This window comes from Anolis carolinensis, unplaced genomic scaffold (genome assembly GCF_035594765.1).
Source record: "Anolis carolinensis isolate JA03-04 unplaced genomic scaffold, rAnoCar3.1.pri scaffold_12, whole genome shotgun sequence".
In the NCBI taxonomy this organism is placed as follows: Eukaryota; Metazoa; Chordata; class Lepidosauria; order Squamata; family Dactyloidae; genus Anolis; species Anolis carolinensis.
In genome coordinates, this window is record NW_026943823.1 from 5,125,659 (window position 1) to 5,131,658 (window position 6,000).

Below are 6,000 nucleotides of genomic sequence, written 5' to 3' on the forward strand. Positions count from 1 at the left end.
ACTTACTTTGATATCTATGTTCTTTGAGTGATTTTGATAGACACTTGCTTCAAGATTTTCAAGCACCATAATGATTTCTCCCAGCGGCAAAATAACATAATGGGGAGCCAGTTTGTTGTAGTGGTTTGAGTTTTGGAGGATGACTTTGGAGTTCCCGCTCAACCATGGAAGGCCACTTGGTCTTGGGCAAGTCACACTCTCTCAGCCTCAAGAAGGAAGCAAAGGCTGAGTAAATCTTGCCATAACAACAATCCAAGTGGTAGGTTTATCTTAGGGACCCTCTTTTGCCGATGCAACTTTTTGGTTATTGCTTTGGAAGTAGTGGATGTTTACTTCCTCAGAAGTTTCCAAGTAAAAGTTTGGTGGTTACAGTCTGAGATGGATTTTCAGCAACGGGAAGCATTGAAACTTTTGAGTTCTCTTTTGCTACGAATTGAGTAATGGATTAAACTAGTGCCTCCTGAGTTCAGCGGCTGAAAAATGGGTTTCTTGACTCCATTTACCAAGTGACCACAAGTTTTCGAGCCCGATACTTCCAGACATCCTTGAATAGGTTTGTTGCATTTCATTCCCCGAGTCAAAGCAGGACAAGAAATAGAGTGAAAAATAATGTTCGCGGAATCTCAAGTAGCTAATATATATGCGGCGTGTGAATTTATGTGTGCAATTCTGCATAGATTTCTAACTAGAGAGAAGGAGGAAATTCTTGCCATTCATCTTTGCTTAATGCCGCTATGAATGAGTCCCAGGTGATAGAAGGAAGGTATCGCTGCAGATCCCAGCCATTAAAGATCATCACGGCCTTAAATTCATAAGTTTGCCATTTGGGAGCACGTTTCTGCAAACATTAGGAACCCAGAATGTACAAAGATTTCAGACCTTGGTTAGGAATCTTTTTTTAAAAACAATAAATGTGCACCTATACACTCCTTTTTAGAGTCAGGCTCATAATTCAGTTCTGATAAATTAGATCTAATTAATATGAAATGCCTCAAAGTGTGTCATAGGATCAGCCCTACATTTAACTAAAACGAGGCAGTTGTTATTTATTTATTGTTTTATACTATACTAGCTGTGCCCGGCCACGCGTTGCTGTGGCGAAGTCTGGTGGTATGGGAAATAAAGTATTGAGGAATTGGTGGTAGTTGAGGTAAAGGGTAAAGCTTTCCCCCTGACGTTAAGTCCATTATAAATCATCATCATCATCATCATCATCATCATCATCATCATCATTTAATTACTTATTAATCACCCTCCATCCACGATGCTCTAGGCGATTTACAAGATAAAATTGTAAAGGATAAAAATACATACATACAAATATTGATAAAATTGGGTTATATAGCTGTGTGGAAGGGCCTTGAGTCTACACTGCCATATAATCCAGTTAAAATCAGATAATCTGTATTTTATAGGCAGTGTGGAAGAAGCCTAAGTGAGACCTAACTCTGCCTGTCCCCTGGGCTGAGTGGGTTGCTAGGAGACCAAGTGGGCGGAGCTTAGCCTTCTAACTGGCAGCAATTGGATAAAAACAATTATTCCCCTCCCTCTAATTAGGACTTTTCTTTTCTTTTCTTTTTGTTGTATGAACGCAGAGGCATGGATGAGGGGTTGTGCTGCCAAGTTTAGTGTTTCTGGGATGTGTAGTTTTGTTGTTTTGTCTCAGGCTGAAATTTCATTACCCTTTTATATATATAGATATATAAATGCGCAAGTACACACACACACACACACACAGACTCCACTTGCCTCATTTCCAGTAGAATCTCTGAGGATGCCAGCCACAGATGCAGGCAAAACATCAGGAGAGAATGCTGCTGGAACATGGCCATCCAGCCCAAAAATCTTACAGCAAACCAGCAATTCCAGCCATGAAAGCATTTGACAATTTCCTGTTTACGACACAATTTGAAAGGGTTCTTGGCCATTCTGCTTATTGTTTGAGGAAAAACAACTACGTCTCTGTGTTGAGCAGAACTAGAGAGAATATTGGAGAGAAAAATGTCTTCATCCCAGGGTTGTCATACACAAAAGTATTTCCATGGTGATGTAGTCTCTAATGTCTTCTAGCCTTAGATTAATTGCAGAGCAGGAAATAATCATTTCCTTACAAGGATTGGCTTTTAAAAATTTCTTTATTGCTTATTTTTCTCTCTCCCACCCAACACCCCTTAAATACTCATTATGAACATAGTGGTCAAATGCTTCTATGATTAATTCTGTCCATTTTGCTGCTTTCCCCGTTTCTTTTGTGCTAAGTAGTGCTGTAATTGGCTCATTCGTAAAAAAAACCTCTGACATCTCTGTGTAATTTATTTCTCTCCTTTACAGATAAATTATTTCCTTTTCTCTTTGATTTCCAAGCAACTCACTTATGGGATTGCAAAGAGTTGGTCAGGTTGTTGCTGCTGTTTAGATTTTTGGAACAACAAGTAGCCTTGGCATATCGAAACTTTATCTTGTGCTGGGAATTATAATCTATTGTGATCCTTCCTTTGTGCTTGCATTTCTAAGGACAATGGCACTATTACCTTACTATGATGGTGGAATTGTGTGCTCCGGTGAAGCTACTCTAGAGATAATATGAGGGTTGAATGAAAAGTAATGCTTCCACCTTCGTAACTCCTCAACAGATGGCAGTCCTGGTCTGCGGCAGGTCCTGGCTTGTTCAATAGACTCTCCTCTACAGTTCCATTTGGTGGAAAGCTTTAGCATTGAACAGTTGTGTCGTTAAAGTGCAAAGTATGGAACCCTGTGCAGACGGCGAAGCCTTAGCATTGAACGGTTGTGTTGTTAAAGTGTGAAGTATGGAACCCTGCGCAGATGCGGAAGCCTTAGCATTGAACGGTTGTGTTGTTAAAGTGTGAAGTATGGAACCCTGCGCAGATGCGGAAGCCTTAGCATTGAACGGTTGTGTTGTTAAAGTGTGAAGTATGGAACCCTGCGCAGATGCGGAAGCCTTAGCATTGAACGGTTGTGTTGTTAAAGTGCGAAGTATGGAACCCTGCGCAGACGGGGAAGCCTTAGCATTGAACGGTTGTGTTGTTAAAGTGTGAAGTATGGAACCCTGCGCAGATGGGCAAGCCTTAGCATTGAACGGTTGTGTTGTTAAAGTGTGAAGTATGGAACCCTGCGCAGATGCGGAAGCCTTAGCATTGAACGGTTGTGTTGTTAAAGTGCGAAGTATGGAACCCTGCGCAGACGGGGAAGCCTTAGCATTGAACGGTTGTGTTGTTAAAGTGCGAAGTATGGAACCCTGCGCAGACGGGGAAGCCTTAGCATTGAACGGTTGTGTTGTTAAAGTGCGAAGTATAGAACCCTGCGCAGATGGGCAAGCCTTAGCATTGAACGGTTGTGTTGTTAAAGTGTGAAGTATGGAACCCTGCGCAGATGCGAAAGCCTTAGCATTGAACGGTTGTGTTGTTAAAGTGTGAAGTATGGAACCCTGCGCAGATGCGGAAGCCTTAGCATTGAACGGTTGTGTTGTTAAAGTGTGAAGTATGGAACCCTGCGCAGATGCGGAAGCCTTAGCATTGAACGGTTGTGTTGTTAAAGTGCGAAGTATGGAACCCTGCGCAGACAGGGCAGCCTTAGCATTGAACGGTTGTGTTGTTAAAGTGCGAAGTATGGAACCCTGCGCAGATGCGGAAGCCTTAGCATTGAACGGTTGTGTTGTTAAAGTGCGAAGTATGGAACCCTGCGCAGACGGGGAAGCCTTAGCTTTGAACGGTTGTGTTGTTAAAGTGTGAAGTATGGAACCCTGCGCAGATGGGGAAGCCTTAACATTGAACGGTTGTGTTGTTAAAGTGTGAAGTATGGAACTCTGCGCAGACGGTCAGTCAATGCAACTTAAGCAACGTGCAGTCATTGAATTCTTGAGAGCAGAAGGTGTCAACCCAAAGGAGATTCATCAGAGGATGCAAGCTGTTTATGGTGACTGTGTTGATGTGAGTACTATATGTCATTGGGTGAGTAAATTTAAAGATGTTGATGTGGGAACATCTGACCTGCGTGACAAACAAGAGTTGGATGTCCTGTGACAGCAACCACTGAGTTTCACAAGCAAAGGGTTGACAGATTGATTCAGGATGATTGTCATATCACTCAGAGAAAAATTTCAAGCCTAATCGGCATTTCACAAGAACGTGTGGGTCACATTATTGCTTTGCTTGGCTATCGGAAGATCTGTGCACGATGGAGACTGTGAGACGCTGGTTGCGGAAACAGAGTGTCGACTTCTTCCGTGACGGCATCAGAAAACTTGTTCATCATTGGCAGAAATGTATCCAATTGTCTGGTGATTATGTGGAAACGGCGCTCCATGCAGTCATGCCGGCCACATGACCTTGGAGGTGTCTACGGACAATGCCGGCTCTTTGGCTTAGAAATGGAGATGATCACCAACCCCCAGAGTCAGATATGACTGGACTTAACGTCAGGGGAAACCTTTATCTTTACCTATGTGGAAAAGTGAATAGTGGTAGTTAAAGAGCACATTCTAAGGATTATTTCTGCATTTGATTTATTAAACTATTCCCATCTAAACCCAAGTAACGAAGGTGGGGGCATTACTTTTCATTCAACCCTCGGATTAAGAGTTGCTTTCACTTCTGCCAGCAGGTTGCTTTGTGTGCAATGCTTTATCTTCATTGCTAGTCTTGCAAGGGATCTTTCTTGGCTATTGGAAGATCTGTGCACAATGGGTCCTGTGAGACACCGGTTGCGGAAACAGAGTGTCGACTTCTTCCGTGACGGCTTCAGAAAACTTGTTCATCATTGGCAGAAATGTATCCAATTGTCTGGTGATTGTGTGGAAAAGTGAATAGTGGTAGTTAAAGAGCACATTCTAAGGATTATTTCTGCGTTTGATTTATTAAACTATTCCCATCCAAACCCAAGTAACAGAGGTGGAGGCATTACTTTTCGTTCAACCCTCGTACAAACTATTTGTCTTCTGGGAAAGGAAGGAGAGAACGAGTTCCAACTTGGCTGATGAAAACGTTTGCCTTCCTCTTTCCCGGGCACATGATGCTGCAGAGACAATTGATCATTTTCACCTGTGTTTTTTTTCTTTCTTACAATTAAAACCTATTTCGTTTCTGCCAACTCCTCCTCTAACTCCCCAGGCGATGTCGTCTGATTCTGTTGGCTGACAACCTCGGTAGCAGCAGAGCCAGCTTTCATAGAACAGCTCAAATTTTTGAAAGCCAGACCAAAACATGTCCAAAGAATATTGAATGGAGTGGGAGTTGTTTCTATTAATAAATGACGTGTGTTTCAACATTCATGGATGATTTCTGAGCTGTGCTTACAAATATGTTCAATGCGGACGCCAAGTAGCCTTCTTTTGTAATTAGTGTTACCTGCACTTGCATTTCAAATATCAAATTGTTATGCTAAGTGGATGCCGAGTTTTGCACAGAAGGCAATAAACAGGGTGGTGGTGAGCAAGATAGGCTCTCAAAGGGAGAGATTTATACTTTATATGCATGGATTTATCAGTCAGATTGCTGGACTGAAATTTAATATGGAAAATTTGGAGTCAGTACTGGACAATGACATATACTGTGTCATACAATATACAAATTATTGGTAAGTTTACCAGATCATGGGGGGCACCGGTGGTGCAGTGGGTTAAACCGTTGAGCTGCTGAACTTGCTGATGGAAAGGTTGGTGGTTCGAATCCGGGGAGCAGAATGAGCTCCCGCTGTTAGCCCCAGCTTCTGCCAACCTAGCAGTTCGAAAACATGCAAATGTGAGTAGATCAATAGGTACTGCTCCGGCAGGAAAGTAATGGTGTTTCATGCTGGACACATGACCTTGGAGGTGTCTATGGACTAAATAGGAAAAAATAGGGTGTAGGAAACTGAGAAAATATGATGACTAGACAGAGAATGTAGATCCCTTAGATTAGATGATGTTGATTATTTGTAGTTATGTTTTTATGTTTAGGACGTAGTAGTATTATTTTAATTAAAAATAATAATCAGAATGTATTG